This window comes from Ambystoma mexicanum, chromosome 3p (genome assembly GCF_040938575.1).
Source record: "Ambystoma mexicanum isolate Mex_15411 chromosome 3p, UKY_AmexF1_1, whole genome shotgun sequence".
NCBI lineage: Eukaryota > Metazoa > Chordata > Amphibia > Caudata > Ambystomatidae > Ambystoma > Ambystoma mexicanum.
The window spans coordinates 343325464-343347497 of record NC_090925.1 but is presented as its reverse complement, the minus strand read 5'-3'; the positions used below and the strand labels follow the sequence as shown (position 1 = coordinate 343347497).

The 22034-nt window shown below is 47.8% G+C and overlaps 1 protein-coding gene across 2 annotated transcripts in view; it reads right to left on the bottom strand.

Annotated features, from left to right (window-relative positions):
- The window catches only part of TBC1D20 (TBC1 domain family member 20), a 509368-nt gene that overhangs the window by 80002 nt on the left and 407332 nt on the right, over positions 1-22034 (bottom strand). The window lies entirely within an intron of this gene.

Sequence of the window (22034 nt, the reverse complement as noted above, 5' to 3'; positions counted from 1 at the left end):
TTTGTGGCAGAAGCAGGTTCCAGCTGGGATTTGCGTTTACCATTGGTTTTGATGGCAATCAGGTCGACTCCTGCCAAAGCAACAGGTGTTAGCCCCCATGAGGTCTTAACAGGTAGGAAAATGGTGTTACCACAACACCTACTATACAGAACACATGAGCAAACTCTAGTGAGTGCATCCACAGTTCATGAATATATTGATGAACTGAGGAGGCATTTGCAACATGCATTTGCTTTTGTGCAGAGAAATCTGGAAAGAGCTGCTGACAGTGCTAAGTCATATTATGACAAAAAGACATCAGTAAAGGAATACAATGTAGGGGATCAGGTGTACAAGTTTCATTTTGGAAAAAGTAAACAGAAAAATTCTAAATTTCTGGCAGCCTGGCAGGGGCCATTTCGAATTATAGATAAAGTCTCTCCTGTAGTGTATAAAATTTTGAAAAATGAAGGTGAAACAGCAATAGAGCAGTTTGTCCATGTAAATCAAATCAAACCATGCCATCCCAGACATGAGATCAGGCAGCTTGAGCATGTGGAAACGGATAGAGTCCCTTGAGAAAATAAATGGGTATGATCAGGAGGCAGTGACAAAGAAGTTAAAAAAAAGTTGATTGTTAGGATGGCACATAAACACTGTAATATATGTGAAAATATATAATATAAATAAATAAATAAATAAATAAATAAATAAATGCACATATAACGGAAGCTCGTGGTTGGTGTGCAGAGAGAAAGTGTATTAAATATTGAATGCTGTCTTATATGTGTTTGTTTTCTTTTAACTTGTGTTTAATTTCAGAAAAAAAAAAAAAAAAAAAAAAAAAAAAAAACGAAGTATTTTTACCAAGCATGTTTTATTTTTGGCAAAAGGATGAAGTTAGTATTGTGCTATGTACTTAATCTGTTTATTTTCTATTTTGATTTAGACAATTAACATTATTTGATCGGAGGTTCCGGGATCAGAGGCCACGGGAGACGATGGAGTCCTGGAGTCCCCTGGATGAAGACCAAAAGATGCCTGCCTCCAGGTGGAGGTGAAGACAAAATAACCGGAATGCCAAAAGAGATGACTACTGTGGATTCAAGATTGCCAAGATGAAAGAGTACTCGAATGAACCGAATAACATCGCTGGTCGGGACATACCAAAAGAGACAAAGCAAAAGTTCCGGCATATGAAGTTCCACGTATTTATTATTTTAATTATTTATTTTAACTTGTTATATTACTTATTTGTTTTAGTTAGTTGTTTTATTTCATTGTTTTTTAATTGACTTGGAAAATTTAAACTTAAAGTAATGCCACTTCCACCGAGAAGGCAAATGTGGAACATTTTATGAACTGATGGACTCAGATGAAATGTTAATTGCAAATTTTCATTGATGCACATGAATATTCATTTTGTTGGATTGCTATATTGTAAAAAAAAATAGAACAAGTTGTTTTTAGGAATTGGCTTGGATTATAGCCAAGTTCTAAAAACAAAAGGAGGGTATATGTAAGGATATTTGGCGTGTTACAGTACACAGTACAGCAATACTGCACAAGTAGCACAATTTTTTTTTGCAGCACCACCACCACAAGGGTGCGGTGCATTGCTATATGGGTTAGCAGATTAACAAGGAAAGACAGGCTATTCAGTCAAAAAACGATTTTAACATATAAGATGCAAAGCTATTTTTACAGTTAAAAGCACACGTGTTCATTTAAAAATGCACACTATTTTTCACCTGAAATGCCTATATTGCTAGAGACACATTTGAAAATTAACAGCTAACCTATTAACAATTAACCTGACTAATAAAACCTTATTTTAATATAACCCACTAATAAAATGTGTCATCTACTGCAGAATTAGGCATACTTTAAAAACCATTTAAATGAGTGTGCAGATTTCTTTTTCTTCTCTTCTCTGCCTGATTATCCGTGTTGTTGTGCACAGTAACGGCAGGAAGGAGGAAGTCAGATTTGCAACAATTGCAAATGTATAAGCGAAGCTATTGTTGAAGAATAGGAGGATGAGAGATGATGGATTTCATTGGAACACGTCATAAAGAGGGCTGAGAGGAAAGTTTTAGTGGGCAGTAGCAGGGAAAAAGACAGGCAGACATCTTTCTGCACTACTGGGGAGAAGACTTGGCTGTGGGGGTGTCCTGCTGCAGTCGAGACTGGGGAAAGCTGAAAGAATTACCTTTCCACTGGCAGAGGCAGTCCTATCTGAAAAAGCTGAGAATTCCAGGCAATGACCCCGGCTTGAGAAGGCAAGCGTTCCTTTTTGCTGGAATTAAGCCAAGAGAGCCACATTCACAGAGAGAAGCCTCTGAACAGATAAGGTAATTACCTAACTGGGGGAGCTGTGTGTGTGCACAAAAGTATGCAGTCAGTGTAGAAAAATGAAAGTCCCGTGCGTGTCTTAATCAAGTGCTAATGTTGCAATTTAAGTTCTGTTCTCCGCCACTATAATTGCAGTGTGTCATTGAAAATGCTTTGATTGTTCCATTTTATTGCTGTAAAGAATGAGATCATGTCTAAATGCAACTTTTATAATACAGAAAATATTTGAAAACAGACGGGTGGTTTATTTTCTATTTACCATTACAATGCCAATGATGTGGGGAGATTTTTAAACAGTGCAATGGTCATTTTAAGACAGATGTGTGTATGTCAGAATCAGTATGAATAATTGTGAGTGACTGTAGTATAACTTGTTGGAGGTACATGAGCCAACGGGAAGAGAGACTCTCTGAACATAGCTCCCTACCGTATATAAGGTAGTGGAAATTACCACAAGACTACCACATATAGCTCTCTGTCGTAAATAAGTCAGTGAGTTTGCCCATGGTGGCGCACCAACACTATCATTGGAAATTGTGGTATCTCTAGAATGCAGGTCTGAGGTCTCTCTAGTGATCACACGAAAAATCTAAGCTAAGATAAGGGATTCTGGACATTGGGGCCACAAATATAACAAGGGAATTATGCTCACCAAAATACCACCAACCACGTATACCAAATATGCAGGTCTGGGTGCTGAAATAATGCATGTCCATTGTATTATTGTTGCACATGGCCAAATCTGAATACAAAGAGTGATTATTGCTAAGTTATTTTTCGGCGGTAATAAAATACCGTCAGGCCCCAAATCTCCACAAAATACGCAAAGGTTTGGTAGCAATGGTTGAGCAGCCAGCTTTCTCTAGGAGGGTTGAGAGCTGTAGTGACGCACACAGTACTCAGAGCACACACTTAGTTCAAGGAACACTTCCACACTAGAGGTTATATCACAATAAGCATTTTTTTTTATATACACTAAAGCTTATCACTTTTAAGTAAGGTAAGTACTATTACACAGTAGTATTAAACACAGAATAGCTGCAATATCCAAAGGGTAAGATAACACAAAGTAGCAGAAACCTCTGAAACAAGTATACAAACTTTAGAGCAACTTGTTAAACTTTAGTTAACCCCTTCTTTTTTGTATGTACATTTAATTATTTTTTTTCCAGTCAATTTTCAGTTACAGTAAATATAATTCACGTCAAAACAACCTCGATAACAAATTAAAGCCTCCCACCTGCCCCCACCCTCCCAAAACTCTGAAAATGTTCACTTCTATAAACAGCAGAAAAACCTTTCAAAAAATGATTTACCTATCTGTACAAAAGTAACCAGGTGTGAGCCATCTCTACATATTCAGGCCTATAAGCACGCTTTAGGTAGCTCTCTGCATTAGGCTAGGAGGGAGGGTTGGAGAAGGGTCCTAAGGGCTTGATCTACATATCACTCCCTTATCCGCTTCCACTGTATCTCACCGCCACCCTTGTTAACCCAATTCCCATTTACTAATCAATGGATGGCACTCCTAATGAAACGTGCCCACTCTGTCAAACGATAGCAGCAAGCTTCTTCATTGTATATATATATTCCTTAGTTTCTGTTCCCAGTCCACCCTATCTGGGGCCCCGGGGACTTCCACATTTACGCCAGCGCAATCCTACCCGCTCTTAACATTGCTTCCCACAATCTCGGAAACCTGTCCACGTTCCAATCCACCAGAGGGACTCCAAATAGGTTCTTGAGGGGGGTCAGGGTCCAGAAAGACCCCCTTAACCTCTCTCATCCAACTCAAGACCGCTAACCAAAAAATCATGACCACAGGGAAATCCCACCACATATGAAACCATGAGGCCCGCTGACCAGAGGCGCAGGGACAGAACAGGGAGAAACCCTGAAACATCTTAAAGATTCTCACTCGGTCTCTATGCCATCCATGCAGGACATTAAAATTGTGCTCTATAGCGAACTTAAACAAATTACTATGGAATCTTAAATATCTTGCTTCATGTCTCCTCTGGGATTATACTCCCCACCCACTGCTCCCCTTTTTGCTTGGAGTCCTGTCTATTTCCAACTTCAGCATTAATCATAACCCTTTATAAGCATGAGAGGATCCCTTTCTGACCCTCTGAAGAAACAAACAGCCCCTCTAATTGCGTCAAGTCCCTCGTCAATTTACCCTCCCACCTCCTATCAGTGAGCAACCCTTATAACCTCAGATATTCAAAGATGGTCATCGAGTCCTTCCCCACATCGGACAATGCTTCATATCCTATGAATGAACCCTCCATAAACAACTGGCCTTCCCTGTCTAACCCATTGTCTGACCAAATCTGGGAATGACAGAAGCCCTGCTTAGCTATATCTATTGGAGGTCCCCATACCGACGAAAGCAGGGAAGGCCAGGAGGACAAAGGAACATTAGTCTTGGATACTTTCCATAGGCACCATAGAACCCCCAAGGTGGGATGTGATTGCACTGTCCGGGCAATCATTGGCGTTGGAGACGACATCTAATCGCTAATCTTTTTTGACTCTCATCCCCCTGAACCGTACTCTGTTCTCCAGACAGGAGCCCTCCAGCCGGATTGACATAATACAAGATTTGTGTACATTACACTTGAGCCCTGTAAATTGCTGAAGGTCTTAATCAGGGACATCAGCTCAGGAACCGAAGAGTGTACATCTATAAAATACGTCAAGATGTCATCTGCAAATAGGGACAACTTAAAACACGTTTCTCCACATTGAATATCCTTGCTTATCGAGTTGGAACGGACCGCAATTGCAAAGTGCTCCAAGGACATGGCATAAAGTAAGGGCGAGAGGGGGAAACCTTGCCCCGACCCTCTGGTTAACAGGAAAGAGGTAGTCGGTATCCCATTAAGGAGTACTCGGGCTGTCGGGCAGTCATAGAGTGCCACAATCCATTGTAGCATGTGTGGCCCAAGTCTAAACTTCACCAGGACCTGGAACATATAGGGCCATTCAACATGTTTGAATGCCTTTTCTGAGTCCAATGAGATCACTGCAGCATCAACGTCTGCCCCTTGTGCCACATGGATCAAGTCAATGGTCTTTCTAATTCTATCGGATCACTGTCGTCCCCAAATAAAGCCAACTTGGTTCCCGTGGATCAGTGTTGGTAGAAATCCCTCGAGCCTCCATCCCAGGATTTTAGCTAGTATCTTTATATCTGTATTAAGGAGCAATATACATCTATATGAGGAACACTCCCAAAGTCCCTATCCTGGTTTATGGGTAACCACAATGATAACGCTCAGCATAGAATCTGAAAGAATTTAATCCTCTAATACCCTATTAAAAACCTTGGCCGGGGGGGGATTGTGGCTAGGCACGCCATCGTGAAGATGGCTGCATGAGTGCCTCAGACGTCGAGAGGGCGGAGAAGGTGAAAATAACCCTCTTGTAGGCCAAAGATCCTGAAATGAAAGGTGGAATGCTGTATCGGAGCACTGCCTCTATGCCCCGCTGATGTTTGGTGCTTTAGGGCAGCGGGGAACCAGAGGAACGCGCCTGTTCGCTGGTGCCACAGGCCTGGTGGAATGACGGCGGCGGGATGTGTGGGAACAGAGGATCGGAGGCTTTCATATGAGGTGGTGAGTCGGCCGCAGCCCACACGGCGCATGTGCTGCTGTATTGACCCCCCCCCTCATGGCTCCCTTTCAAGGTGGAGATTCCACAGGCTCCTTTCAGCACCTGCTGCATGCCGTCGACTCCCTGTGGGCAATGAGGGACAGCTCGCGGAGAGCGGCGGAGTGTGAGTTGCTGGAGGACCTGAGGGGGATATGCTCCTGGAGGAGTATGGGGCCATTGCACGCTGCTGGGGCGCGCATGTAGCCCGTGGTTTCCCTTGCACAGTATCCCCTTGGCGGTAGCTCGATCTGAGGCATGACAAACCAAGCAGTGGGGGTAGGAAGCACATGAAACCCTGCAGCTCCCCAAGCACCATACTGCAGATTTCAGTGCCCTAAACTCGTCTTGTGGGGACCACAGGAGAGGAGTTAAGGAGCAATCCCAAAGTAGAGGACACCACATCATGCACGGGTGTTTGAGCCCATCCTAAGGGGTTGGCTGCCCTTACTGGCTGAAGTGGGACTTGGGTCTTGACCGCAATCACTCCTGCAGCCCTGGTGGGGGCTTGTGTGGAATAAGCTATTGGTTCTGCAGCTTTCCTCTGGGTAGTGGGGTTGGATGGGATCTGTGCCAGCCTACTGTGAATCTTCCTGGTCCCACACCTTGGCTCTGGTTGCACAAAGATCCCCTGGGAGTGGCAAGCTGCGTTGTGTAGTTGATCCTAGTCATCCTCTGCCTTGCAGCCCCTGTCATGGCTAAAGCCCCGAAGATCGGCAAACAGGGGGACATCTCCACAATGCTACAAGCTGTGGATAGGAATAAGCGCACAGAATCCCCTTCTGGCCACGTTCACGCAGATGTCCACGAAATCTGACCTGTAGGTCCTGCTGGCCGAAATCCGGAAGGAGATTCACAAAAGTACAGAGGAACTCTCCCATAAAATCCTGGCACTGGACACAAGAGTATCTGAGGCAGAACACAGGGTGTCGGAGGTGGAGGACACACCGGCAAAAAATCTTACGTGGTGGGGGAATGTTCCAAGCACATGGAGGCCCTAGAGGCTCACTGCACGGCCCTGGAGGATAAGCAGGAGGATGGGGAGAATCGCTCCCGCAGGAATAACATCCACCTTCGGGGTATCCCTGCAGCAATACGGGATGAGGAATTGCCGACCTCCGTGGCTGAACTCTTTCGCTTCATTCTCAAACTGCCGGCAGAACAAGACATTGAACTCGACAGAACACACTGTATCAGATCTCGCAAACACCTTGAATCAGGACAGGCCTGCGGATGTTCTGTCCCAGGTTCACTTTTTCCAACTATAGGAACGCATAATGGCTGCAGCCGGACCAATGTCCACTATTACCTTACGCAATATGACTCTCTCCCTGCATCAAGACCTAGTGGCAGCAACCCTGGTGAAACGAAAAGCGTTGCACTCACTGGCTGAGTGACTGCGCACAAAATGCCACACCGGGGGGGTTTTCCTACTGCGCTCCATTTTACTCATCAGAGGAGACGCTGGGTAGTGCGGTCCCTAGCGGAGGCAGAGAGTCTGTTGAGTCATGTGCGGGCTACCAGGGAAGACCGGGAGGGAGGAGAGGACCCCGGCCAGGGTTCGGAGCCACCATTTTTGCAAAAATGGAGCAATGTGGGCAGGGGGAAGCATCTGAAGGGTCCAGTCAGGAAGACCTGACGGTGTTGGTGGCCAGCTGGGTCTCTGGCCGTGCTACCTTGAGGAAGCTTGGTGGATGGGGGTCGTTGGGGAGTCTGCAGGGTTTGAATTGAATTATACCTAGAATGGAGGGGGGAGTTGAGGTCCAGGGGCATGATGGGCTGGGGGTGATCCCCAGTTAGTGAGGGGTATTTTCCGTCCTCCACGTCAGGCCAGAGACACATTTTCTAAATGTTCGGAAGATGCTCATGTTTGAGCTTGGTTGGGTTAGGGGGGAGGGTGAAGGGAGAGGGCGTTGTGTTTCAAAATGTTGGTTGTGAGTCAGACAATTATTCTGGGACATTGCTGTGGGAACAGTTTACAAACCAGGGACGGAGTGTAGAAATCTAAGCCTGTAGGAGAATGCTGGCTGGGGTAGTGAATGACGCTGGGAGTGAAGGGGGGGGCGGGAAGAGACCTCCTGGGGATGGGAACGTGAAATGTTTAGGGCCTGAACTCCCCGGCTAAATGAAAGTCTGTTGAGGGTAAGCTGAGGGACATGGCCTTCTCTATCGTATTCTTGCAGGAGACCCACCTGCTGGTTCAGGATGAAAAGCGCATAAAAAACAGGGCACTTGGGAGGAGAGAAAATGCAGGGGATGTACATTTTGGTAGGTGAGCAAATCCTGATTACAAAAGTCAAGGTCCTCCGAGACCCACAGGGGTGATACAAGGGTTTACTCTGGGAATGCATGTTCACCATGGTGTCCCGGTTTGCTCCCAACGTTGGCCATGATGGATTTCTGGAATGCTTCCTGCTAAAAGTAATACCATTCCCCATGGGGCAGATTCTTTTGGGCAGGGATTTCAACTTAGTTTGTTTGTTTGTTTATTTATAGCATGCACCAGACCCAAAGGTATCAGGGCCCGAGAACAAGGATACTTTAAGCTTACAGAGTTACAATGTTACATAGTTATGTAGTTACAATGTTACATAGTTACGTGGTTACAAGAGCAATACAATAGTACAGTGTGTGATACCGGTTAACTTTCAAGTATGGTTACACAAATACAAAGCAGAATCCAGTATGGGTTACCGAGGTCTAATACAATGAATAACAGGTTATGCTAGAGCTACAGATCATTTTCTTTAAGCCAGTTAATGATATTTAATCTAAATTGAGGGTAAGTTTGGTCCCTCCTTAAGGTGGGTGGGAGTGAATTCCACAGTTGGGCAGCTTTGACAGGGAAGCTATTCCCATCGATAGTGGTCATTTTGAAGGGGGGGAACTGATAAGCAGTTTGTATAGGCCACTCTAGTAGGACTGCACAAGAGTTTTCTTTTGAACCTCTCTGTCAGGTAGCTGGGTGCTGCATTGTTGAGGCACTTGAAGGTTAGAGAAGCAGTTTTTTGTTTGATTTTGTCAATAGTTGAGAGCCAGTTCGATTGTCTTCTAGTTGTTGAAATGCGTTCTCTTTTGGTCATTCCTAGGGCTGCTCTTAGGGCGTTATTTTGATGTATTTGAATTTTCTTCATAATGTGTTTATTAGATCCCAGATAGAGGGCATTGCAGTAATCCAGTTTGGATAGCACAAGTGCTCTTGCAAAAGTGGTGGAACTGCTTGTGGAGAGGTATGGTTTCGCTGATCTAATTAGCTTACATGTGTAGGCCATGGAAGATGCATTCACTTGTTTTGCCAGGGTAAGGCTGGAATCGAGGTAAAAACCTAGTGTTTTTACCTTTCGCAACCTTAATTGTGTTGCCATCTATGTCAAAGGATGTGTAGTCATGGCTATGTTTTTTAATGTTAGATGTAGTTCCCAGAATGATGAGTTCCGTTTTGTCATCATTCAGGCATAGAGCAAGAGGAGCTATCCATGCCTGGATGATGAGGTATATCCTATTCACCAAGGCCAAATCCTGATTGTAATCCCCAGAAAGTGGGATGAGAATCTGGGTGTTATCTGCATAGTTAGTGTAGGTGACACCTAGACAGTCCAAATCATCAAACAGGGGCTTGGTAAAAATGTTATACATGGTGAGGGAGACACAAGATCCATGGGGTACACCACACGTGATGGGAACGGGGTCTGCAGCTGCTGATGTGGAGAAGACCTGCATAGTTCTGTCACTTAAAAATGATTGGATCCATGCTTGAGGCGAGAAATGTGCTGCTGACTCTAAATGGTTGCAGAGTACCTTGTGGTCCACCAAGACAAATGCGGCTGCGAGATCCAGGAGGAGAAGTAAGGCAGTTTTTCCCTGGTCTCCGAGCTCATCGACCTAGGCTTTAAGATCAGATCAATAAGTACTGTTTCAGTGCCGTGGTGTTGTCTGAAACCTGATTGCCGGGTGCCAAGGAGTTGGTACATCTCCAAGAATTTCTGAATCTGTAAGTAGGCCACTCGGTCTAGTATCTTTAGGAGGAATGCGAACGTGGTGATTGGCCTGTAGTTTGTGGGTATAGCCGGGTCCAACAATTGCTTCTTAAATTGCTTCTTAAGGAGAGGGAGAATCCATGATTCCTTAAGATTGCTCAGTATGGTACCTGAGGTAAATGACGCATTGATGAGTTTAGATATGAAGGGAGATAAATCTCTTCCGGCGTCTTTTTATAATTTGGACAGGACAATTATCTCCTCGACAATTTGATGGTTTAAGTGATAGTATTATTTTTTCAACCTCCTGTATGGATACTTTAGTGAAGTTGAATTGCTGTTCTGGTTTGGCAGCAGTGTGTAGTTTGTCAATTTGGATGGTCCCGGGTGGTATGTTTAATTTTGTCTTATCGATTTTAAAATGGAGAGTGGCAATTTTTTCACTGAGTGCCTTCTGTATGTTAGAGCACCACGTTTTATTTCTGACACAGTTGTCAAGTACCGGGATGGGGTTCTCCAGTTCCTTTGATATTGCAAAAAACACCTTGATGCCTGATTTGGCTTGCAATATTCTGTTGTCGAAACTTTCCTTTTTGGCTCGCCGTATTGCAGATTTGTATTTAGTGGAGGTATTAATAAGGATAGCTTTATTAGCCTCAGATGGTATTAGCCTCTAAGTGGATTCACACTTACTTTTTTCTTTCCTTAGTGATTTTAGGTATGGGATAAACCAGGCATTTAGGTGTGCTCTAGGTTTGCTGTTCCTTATTTTTAATGGGGTGAAAGTGTCAAGGGCATTGGCCATGGCTGTATTAAATTAATTAACTAGGATGGATGGATCTAGTGTGTCTGGCAGGCGTATTAGCGGTAGTAGTTTATCAGTAGTTATATTCTTTATATTCCACGTTAGCGTGGGAGGTGCTGAAGAGTTATTTTGGGTCAGGTGGATTTTAGCATCTATAGTGAAGGTTAAAATAAGGCGTGGCAAACCGCCATGTGAAGAAGACGGGTCCTTGTGGAGCTCCGCTAGATGTGTCCACGATTTGTTGCCATTTCGACTTTTTAAGCTTCTAAATCATCCCGAAGCGTCTCTACATGTGCCTGCATTCGGCCCTGACCACCTACAGCGATTCCTGGGGCTGTCCACACTTTCGCCGCAGTGTAATTCCCGGGCAGCAGGGAAGCAAAACAACGAGCTGGAAATGGCGCCCGTTGTACGTGACCTCACGTAACACGGCGCGCGAGTGAGGAAAGCTGCTGATCGAGCCCATGGGGACGGCGGAGCAGACGGGGGCCCCTGTGCGTGCCCCGAGACCAGGAGAGGAGTGCGGGCTGCGCGCCAGGCTGTCTGTGGTGGCGCGCCCGTGTGCGCTGGCTGCCTGCGCGTGGAGGGGCCCTGCCGGGTAGGAGGTGCTCCGCTGCGGGCCCCGAAGACGACGAACAGAGCGATGCTGCCGCGCCGCGGTACCAGGCTGCATTGTGGTGTGCTGACTCGGTCCTGAGCAACGTTGGATCAGTGAGGTTAGTGGAACGCAGGAGCGCACCCGCGAGCTTACTCAAGTGAAGCCCCGCCGCGATGATACGCCGTGCTTAGGGGCACACCCGGGGGGGGGGGGGGTTCTTCCTTCTCTCATCTCCCCAGTGTTGCTGGCGAGCACCCCACCTGGAGTCACCAGAACGCAGGGCCTAGACTGCAGCCCAACGAGGGGGAACATTACTGTGCACTCGGAATATACACGCACATGGCGACTTCCCGCTGGGCCCATCACACAGGCGAATTCAGCCGAACCCTCTGAAAGGGGACCTGCTGCCCGTGTGCTGGACATAAAACCCCAATGCTAACAGCCCCTCAGGCACGGGCATACACAACTACTGGCCAGTTTATAAGCCTGCCTCACAGGAAGGGCACACTGAATAAACCGACATAATAGACTTTCACCTCGATTCCATTCCCCGGCAGAACACACCCATGGGGCTCGAGCTCTGGCACTCCACCACTGCGGCAGCAGCTACGCCGCGGCCCGTTAAGTAAGCCGCCTCAGTGGCCCACAAACAAGGCATACGCAACACACCCTGAGCACATCTAAGCTCCCTGTGCCCCCTCAGATATGTCCTCAAAAGGGGCGAGATCTAAACAGCGCCAGACCACCATGGAGACATACACTGCCGGGGGGCTCGCTGGCCCAACCACTGCCAATAAGAGCACTGCTGAAGCGCTACCTGACCCCTCTGCTGTGGCAGACAAACCGAACAATTCCCAACTCCTCGAAGCCATCAAGGCATTACAGACAACAATGGAAAATAAAATAGACGCTGTGGCCATCAATCTGGGCCTACTGCGTCAGGATGTACGGACCATTGCAGGCAGGACTGACGCACTTGAAACACAGGTCCGGGAAAACACGGCTGCCAAAACACAGCTCCTTAAGGACGTTGATGAACTGCAGCAAAGGATGAAGAACCTCGAAGATAGAGCCGAGGAGGCAGAAGGGCGGGCATGCCGAAACAATATTAGACTTTTAGGCCTGCCGGAGGGCACCGAGGGATCGGACCCGACAGACTACGTAGAGAATCTCCTTCTACAGGAAATAGGGGCCGGGAAACTCACACAAGGCTTCACAATCGAGAGAGCCCACCGATCCCTTGCAAGGCGCCCCCCCCTGGTGCTCCACCCCGGCCACTAATTGCCAAAGTGCTCAACTACAAGGACAGGGAGACCATCCTAGCTTTTTCCAGATCCGGTGGCCAAATTCAAAGGGGTTCTGCAAAAATAGCCATTTACCCTGACTACACCTTTCAGGTCCAAATGAAAAGAGCGCAATTTCTCTACTCCAAAGCCAGACTCAAAAATGCTGGATTACGCTACATGCTCTTGTACCCGGCAAAATTAAAAGAGATTCACAACAACAGAATGCTCCTTTTCGACAACCCCGAGGAGGCCCGCAAATGGATGGACGGGAAACAGCTTCCAGACATCGAAGTAAAAGGACGCAGACCGCGCCAGGCTACACCAAACTGACCACGGATGGAGTCATGCTCCACACACAAATGGGAACAATGCGGCTAAACTCTGAATGCAGCAAGATTGATTCCTTAAGCGAGCTACACCGAGGATAGTTAGTTCACTCTTCTGACCCCTAAAGTTTCTCTTTTTGTTTTTTTTTTTCTTTTTTTTCTGGGTAGTTCTACCCGCCCGTAGGGCACCCGAAGACCAATGAATGGTCCAACGGAGCGGAAACGGGACTGTCATAACGGGAGAAACCCCGCTGGACCTGTTCAAAGTTTGGGGAGTTTACAGTTACTGGGGGGTGGGAAACGGGATGTTGGTGTCATGGAGGGGGGAGGGGACACGGGGATTTACTGTTATAGTTGGGTACCACGAACTAAAATTACCAAGACCACGGGAACTCTTTATACGCAATGCTGGAACAGCCGGACCTCAAGTTCAGATCGCCTCAACCGTCTGCCCACACAGCACCAATGGATGAGACAGTCAAGATCGTCACTTGGAATGTTAGAGGCCTGAATAGTTTTGTTAAACAAAGACGTGTTCAATCCTACCTTAAGAGATGCAAGGTCGGAATCGCCCTGCTACAGGAGACCCACTTGACAGCTAAGAAGCTCAAAGCCCTGTCCAGGTCCTGGCGAGGCACCCTGGTAGGCTCCGCTTACTCCTCCTATGACAGGGGGGTCTTAATATGGATTGCCCCTTCAGTCCCCTTTGAGCTTACTAGCTCCAAATTAGACAATGAGGGGAGGATGGTCGTGGTATGTGGCTCTATTGAAGACAGAGAGCTTTGTCTAATTAGCACCTACGCACCCAACCATGACGCAACTGTTTTTTTCCACTCTCTCTATTCATGGATCACCCCTTACATGAACAGAATCATAATTTGGGGAGGGGATCATAATTGCACCCTCGACCCTACACGGGACACATCCGACACTAAACACGACCGCCCCTCCCCCCCGGCCAAAATCCTGTCCATGTTGGTCCAACAGCTTCAACTCTGTGATATCTGAAGAGATCAGCACTCTGAGAAACGCGAGTATTCCTTTTGCTCCCCACCGGACGCCGTGCACACCAGACTGGATTACATATTTCTTAGCCAAACACATCAATCTGCATTTGTTGATGCACATTATTTGCCGCGAGTGCTGTCGGACCACTCCCCCTGCTGATTACCTGGGAGGTGTTCCCGCCTAGGCCCCCTATACCCACATGGAGACTGAGAGCAGAAGCCCTTCTCGACACTGTCTTCAGAGAACACATTAGGGATAGCTCAGAAGAATATTGGCAACTTAACCTCAATAGCGTCAAATACATGAGCACCACCTGGGAGGCATATAAAGTAGTTATGAGGGGGGAAATGATTGCTGCGGTTGGGGGTGCCCAGAGATCCATCACAACCCTGTTGGAGCAAGCTGAGAGTGACTTGAAGGTCCTGGAATCGAAGGCCGACTCATCCCCTGATTATTTACGTAGGATCACCGAACTTAAACAAACTTGCCTAACCCATTTGGAATCCCTGGGCAAATTAAGTCACGCCAAACACACAGAAAGAATCCACGCCCTGGGGGACAAACCGGGAAAGCTCTTAGCGTGGCTTTATAAAAGGGAAACCCCCAGACCACCCATTTGCCACATAATCACACCTGATGGCACTACCGTGCATACCCAACAGGAAATAACCTCGGTCTTCTCCAACTTCTATCGTAACCTGTACTCCGAAACCCTGCTCCCTTCTGACACACAGATCGAGGACGCTCTCGAAGTCATTAACCTGCCCACACTGGACTCGCACATGGCTGAGACCCTTGACGAACCTATTACCCCTGACGAGGTCAAGATGGTAATCAGATCGCTGCCTGCTGGGAAGACCCCGGGCTCTGACGGCCTCCCCGGGGAGTTTTATAAGACTTATGAGGACACACTCGCCCCCATATTGACCAAGGTCTATAACGAGGCCTTTGAGCGTGGCTCCCTCCCGGACTCCCTGAGTGAGGCCGTGATAATACCCCTGCTCAAGCCAGGGAAGGTTGGAGACGAGTGCGGCTCGTATAGGCCCCTCTCTATGTTGAATGTAGACTGCAAGATCCTCACGGCACTGCTTGCCAACAGACTAGCAGAGTGATCCCTTTGTTGATCCACCAAGATCAGACTGGTTACGTCCCCGGACGTTCCATTACTGAAAATCTGTGCAGGTTACATCATGTTATTTATAGTACAGAGGGCAGCCCACAGAAGCTCGCAGTGGCGTCACTGGACGCCACCAAAGCTTTCGATTCCGTGAGGTGGGACTGGTTGTACGCTACTATGGCTAAAATGGGGATAGGTCCTGTATTTCTGAAATGGACGCAGTTAGTCTATGCTAACCCCACCGCAAGGGTATGCACCAATAGAACTTACTCTGAAAAGTGGCCCCTGTGCAGGGGCACCCGACAAGGTTGTCCCCTGTCCCCCATGCTCTACATCATCGCTGCAGAGCCTGTAGCGGCCTACCTGAGACAGGAATACTGGGATGGAGGCATTCATATTAACGGAGCCACTCACCTTGTCTCCATGTACGCTGTTGACACCCTCTTGTACCTTCAGGACCCCGAACACCTCCTACCTTATATTCTGGAAACTCTGGACTGCTTTCACCAGCACACCGGGATCCAAATCAACAAGAGTAAATCCTGCCTCTTCCCCCTAGCTGCACTACACAGTGAATGTTACGGGTCTCTCCCTCCCCTTGATCTGGAATGGCAAGCAACCTCCTTCAAATATTTAGGGATAACTATACACAGGAACCCCGCTACAGAACATATCCTTAACACCGTTAGGGCCAAGGACTGGCTTTCTAAGTCCATGGACTTTTGGGGCCAGCTCCCGCTTTCAATGGCAGGAAGGGCGGGCCTCCTCAAAATGGTAGCCCTCCCTCGCTTACTACATACCTTCACCAACGTTCCCTACTACATCCCTCCCTCGTTCTTCAGGGACCTCAATAAACTTTGCAGGGGCTTCCTTTGGGGCGGTGGCAGACACAGGGTGGCACTAGAGACCCTCCAGAGGCCATACGAGAAGGGCGGACTGAAGATCCCAAACTTCAAACTATATTTTCTCGCTGGTCAATTGAGACATGTTGTGCAGTGGATGGCTGACGAGGACACAATAGACACGCGCCTTCTTCAGCCTGCCCTCCCCCAGCTACTACTCAGAGACCTGCTCTGGACTAGAGGGGCGCCCTTGAACACTGCCCTTACCTCGCCAAGCTTGGGATATGCCTCTGGGAAAAGGCCTGTAAGCTGGTAGAGCCTAAAGACCCGTACTCCCCACAGATCCCTATCGCAGCACTCATGTTTAGCCAACCCTGGGGGCACCTTGAGACTCGTACACTATGGGAACCCTTTGGTGTGGCCACGCTGGGAGACTTGTTTCAAGAACAGGAACTCATTGCCTTCCCCGACCTCTGCGACGCCACTGGTCTCCCCACCGGGCAATTTCTACTGCATAGAGCGGTCACACAGGCCTTGAGTGGTAGGTGGCCTGAGGCTACTGACCAAATAGAGGAAAATGTATGCATCGAAATGATCCTGAACGCTGCTGAAGGCGGCCATGAGACCTCTCGTATCTACGAAGCCCTACTGCAGGGCTCTACCGAGGATGACCTGAAAAGCCGGAACAAATGGGAGGCCTTGTTTTCGAAGACTCCGATTGGGGGGACATTATTCATTACCACAAAAAAATCTCCCGAAATGCCCACTTACAGCTCATCCAACTGTATATAATCAACAGAGCGTACCTCACCCCAGAAGCTATATCTAGATTCACCGGCGCTGGCACCCAACTTTCCCCCCAATGCAGCGAACCCAAGGTCGGTGTGACACACATGTTTTGGGACTGCCCAGTGCTCAGAGAGTTCTGGGTACGAGTAAAGGAAAGAGTGGCCGGAGCGGACATTGACATTGAGGTGGAAGACCCCTCGGCATGTATCCTGGGCAGGTTTAAGCGCAGCAGGAAGAACAAACCACTAAATAAACTCAATGACCTCATATACATCACGGCCAAAAGGTGCATAGCCATGAGCTGGAAAAGCCCCAGAGGCCCGCCTATATCCTTATGGTGGGGCGACCTTTTAAAATGGACCAAGGCTGAAACGGCAGCATGGGAGACGGCGATTCAGGTGCAAAGATTGGACTCTAGCGACGAGCTACAACGTTGGGTGGCCCTAACAGTACCTTTGCTTCATCCTGAGCCACCTGAGAAGGAACCAGATGGCGATACCGACCGGAACGTTTGTTAGAACTCTTGAGGAACTTTGTTCTTACCGTGGTCTTGGTGGGGGGAGGGAGGAGGGAGGGGAGCGGGGAGTTGGGTGTTTATTTCTTCCGGTCATTTATGATATGCTTTTCAGTCACGACTGATGATGTTCCTGTTGCTTGAGATACGGAAAATAAATATATTTTAAAAAATATATATATACATATATAGTGAAGGTTAAAAGAGTGTGGTCTGCCCATAGCTGTGGACTGATGATAGTGATAGTGGTATTGTAATTATAGTCAGCAACACAGTTGAGCGTTCTGCCCTTCTCGTGGGTAGGCTGTGTCCCTTTATGGGTAAAGCCGAGCTCCGAGAGGGCACTGGCTATGGTTGTGGCTTGTACATCTTTATGATCGTTGAGGCCCAAATTCAGGTCTCCTAGTAAGAGAGGTTGTGATGTATTCTTCAGATTATCCGAGGGGATCATAGATATGTCCTCTTCGAAGAAGCCAATAGGGCCTGGTGGCCTATAAATAAGGTGTATGGTGATAGTTTGGGAATTTGAGGTGAGTAGCTTGACTGTTAAGGACTCGCAAGATTTGGCCTGCAGGGGTGCTGCTAATCTCAATGACAAGTTAGTTTTTGCTTCGATAGCTGTGCCTGCTCTGCAGGTATTGGCTCTATCTTCTCTGAGGATGGTATAGTTGGCTGGCACAGCAAGCATCAAGGCAGGGCCAGTTTCTTGGCGTAGCCAAGTTTCAGTGATGGCTAAGAAGTCATAGTTACCCATTTGCAAGAGGTCGGCAATTTCTGTAGCATGAGCTACTAATGACCTGGCATTAATGAGGGCTCCTTTAAGGACCGGACTCGCTGTTAGTTGAGTAGATGGGGCAGAACTACTGCGTTCAATTGGAATAATTGGTAGTTTATTGTGTTTCTCTCTTCTGATGTTGTAATTGGTGGCGTCGCTTGGTAGGGAGTAATTTGTCTTGGTAGAGGTAGCCTCATGCTTATTCCTGTAATGGGCACATGCGGTGTGGTGTCTTACAGGCAGTTTGAATATTTTGGGTAGTCTCGATCGTAGTTTGGTGTTCCTATGCGTAAGGTCGCACGGGATGTTAGTTCTTGGGGCGTTAGGTATGTAATTAGGAATTAGCGACTTTCCTGGGAGACATTCCATACCTGGGGTGGTGGTAGACAGCCTAGTATTGCTATTCAACATCTGTATGGTCATATGTTGTAGTGACAGGCTCGTTAAGAACGCTGTAGTCCAAGGAACAGTTAGGTAGAGGATGATGGCAAGCATATTCTGAAACATTGTAACTATCTCGGGAAGCAAGCAGAGAGGTAATGTTAGGGAGCTAGGTTAGTGCTGTAGGATAAATCTAGACTATGGTAGAAGTGCGCAGGGTGCCTAGTTAAACGTGATGATTAGCTGGCGTACAGTGCATATCAGATATTCACTGGGTATGCAGCAGTGCTCAATCGGCTAGTTCAAAACGCAATGCGTGATAGAAATTCACAGGGTATGCAACAATGCTCAATAGGCTAGTTCAACAGGCAATGCGTGATAGAAATTCACAGGGTGTGCAACAATGCATAATATGCTAGTTCAACAGGCAATGCATGACAGAGGTTCACAGGGTATGCAACAATGCTCAGTGGGCTAGTTCAACAGGCAATGCGTGAGAAGGTTCATTAGATATGCAGTCAGGCTCAATGGGTAAGTACAGGGTATAGTGTTTGTTGAACACTAATAAAATATGCCTCCTGACTCAATGGGTTGATGCAGGAGACAATAGATGTACCTAACAGGGGCTAACCCGTGTAAACAGGTGCATATTGATTTCGATGAGCAAGCATGTACAATATGGTTGTAGGCAGATGGATAATAGGGGGCAGAATGTGAGTCAAACGCCAAATGAGCATTTGTGCAGAAGATTTGTAGCAGGTCAAGTTGGCAACAAAAGCATAGTCGGATGTACTCAAGCATGCGTCAATAGGGTATTATGCTTGTCCACGCTCCAAGGTGCGGATGACTCTGAGGGTTGCACGCAGAGTGAACTCGGAGGCCGCAATCGGTTTCTTTCGGTGCACCCTGGTGCAAACAGGGGCAAACAGGGCCTTTTCCTGACCTTCCCCTGTGCCGCCGGCGTTTCCGCCTACTGGCGGAAGCTGAAATTATTATGAGGCCTGTCCGTTGCTTAGCAGCGGGCTGGAGCCTCACTGTGGTGACCGCCATTTTGGGGGCAGGCGGCGAGGTATTGCAAAGAATTATGGATGATGCACCGAACGGGCTGCAGGAGCTTCTGGGAGATGGCAAATTTAGGCTGGCTCACCATCAGGTTAGGTGGCTAAAATAGTAGGCAGTTGGGCTGGTTTCATTGATGATAGTGCGCTCGGGCACGGAATGGATGATCTCTCTGCAGGCAGTGCGCTCGGACACAGATGCTCATTCTGCAGGGGGTGGGCTCCTGCCCTTTCCCTCTGGTGTTGTAACGCTCACCTGATTCTCGCAGAGGCGCCGGTCTTGACTGGGCGACTACCGTATCTTCAAAGGTGATGTGTAGCACCCGGTTGGCTCTTTGGGCTGGACCTCTGTGCACTGTATGCCTGACGTGTAGAGTAAGATGTCTGCAGATAGAAAATATGGGGTTAATGAACTGGGGTTATTGGGGTGTCCCTATCTCTTTCCTCTTCTCCTCTCCTGTAGACCCCCAAAGGTTAACGCTCTCACCTTAGGTAAGTGAATGCCGAGCTCTCCATCTGCCTCGGGGCAGGGTGCTGTAACCAGTTTCTTCACTGGATAGGTAGCGCAGGCCTCTTGACTTCAGAGGACTGCTGTCCGTCGTTTACTGCACGAACGGTAAGTTTCGAGTCATTCAAATGTCTTTAAAGTCTTTAGTAATGATGTCTCTTGTTTTACAGGGTTCCGGCGATGGCGGATGACGGGCTGAAGTGAGTTGAAGATGGAGCCCGTGTGATGAATAGAAGCGCCTGGAAGCACGTAAGTAAGCGCTTGTTGCCTGCTTCACTATGCGCTCTAACTGTCTTTTTATTTTGCAAGTACGAGTTCGGAGCGGCTGCAGGGTGCCGGAATACCCACTGGATTAGAAGTGGAAAGGAGTAATGGCACGTGAGTATTAAAGTTCCCCAATGTCTTTAAACGCACCTTGTTTTGTCTTTCAGATGCCGGAATGCAGTGTGAAGACCTCCGGAGCGCACGAAGAGTAGGTAAGCCTTTGCCTTTCAGATGCCGGAATGCTAACCTGTTCTTTCTTGTCTTTATAGGTGTTGCTGAAGACTGGATTCAGGATGGTAAGCCTTTTTCCTTAGGCCCAGGACCGGATGCAGAAGACACGATGAGCGTTCTGCTGCAGAGGTTGCAGAATAACGCAAAGCAAGATTCATCCACCGGGTGTGGTTTAAATAGCCTCCTGTAGTGCTTAGGTGTCTCCTTCCACAGCCACGCCTAAGTAAGAAAAGAGTTCCTGGTAAGAAAAGAGTTCCTGCCTTCCAGAAGAGTTCCAGTGTTCTGAATCTAGGGAGTGGCTCCAGCCCCACCCAACAGGAAAAGTAGTTCCAAACAGAAGAGGATCAGAGGCTCAACTGGCAGGCAAGTAAGCAGCATGGTCTGCTGAAGGTAAGTCCACCCAAGCATTATGAGCCCGGCGCTTCCAGCGCTGGGACTGGGCATATTTATGAGCCTGGTGCCACTGGCGCCAGGACTGGGTCCAAAAGGTCCCAATTGGGACTGGTTGGCACTCGGAACCTGGGTTATGGATCTGCTTCCAAGGGAGTTGGGAAAACCCTGACCTTTTGGAAGCAGAGATCATGACAGGTGTCGACATCGGAGTGGTCATGCTGGGGGCAAACAGGGCCTTTTCCTGGCCTTCCTCTGGGCCGCCGGCGTTTCCGCCTAACGGTGGAAGCTCAAATTATTATGCAACGTCTCTGTTGCTTAGCAGCGGGCTGGAGCCTCGCTGTGGTGCCGTGCTGCGCCTGCCATTTTGGGGGCCGGGGGCGAGGTTTTGCAACGCATTACGGATGATGCACCGAACGGGGTGCAGGAGCTGCTGGGTGATGGCAAATTTAAGCTGGCTCACCAGCAGGTTAGGTGGCCAAAATAGTGGGCAGTTGGGCTGGTTTCATTGATGATAGTGTGCTGGGGCACGGAACAGAGGATGGCTCTGCAGGCAGTGCGCTCGGGCAGAGATGCTCGTTCTGCAGGGGCTTGGCTCCTGCCCTTTCCCTCTGGTGTCGACATAGTGCCCAACCCCATAATTTAATTTAATTTTACATTTTACATTTTTTTTTTTTGGTAGATAAATCTCTTCAACCCACTAGGCTGGATTTCAAACATTCAACAGGGTTTAACCTCTCTCTGTGAAACAGGTTTAGTTGATACATGGTGAATGGCTCAAAGGAAGATAGGGATTTCTCTTTTTATTCTCTTTTTGTTCATATATCCATGACGGCTATTCGATGTTGGATCTGGTACTTATTCCTAGCGCGTTATACCCATGTGTTCAGAACGTGGAAATAGGCATACGTTCACTGTCCAATCATCCCACCATACTGGTGACCCTAGCAATATTTGATAGACTTGACAGGCACAGGCGACCCTGGATACTGTATGATCCGGTACTCAGAGACCCCACCGTCATGGCTGGAGAGATCGGGCGGTAATTTCCAATTACTTCAAGGAAAATGAAAGTCTGGCCCCTGGCGAGATATGGTGTGGGATGCTATGAAGGCAGTGAACTCATCAGAAGGACAGCGGCAAACACCAGAGAGAGGAAGGTGGTTTGTGAGGG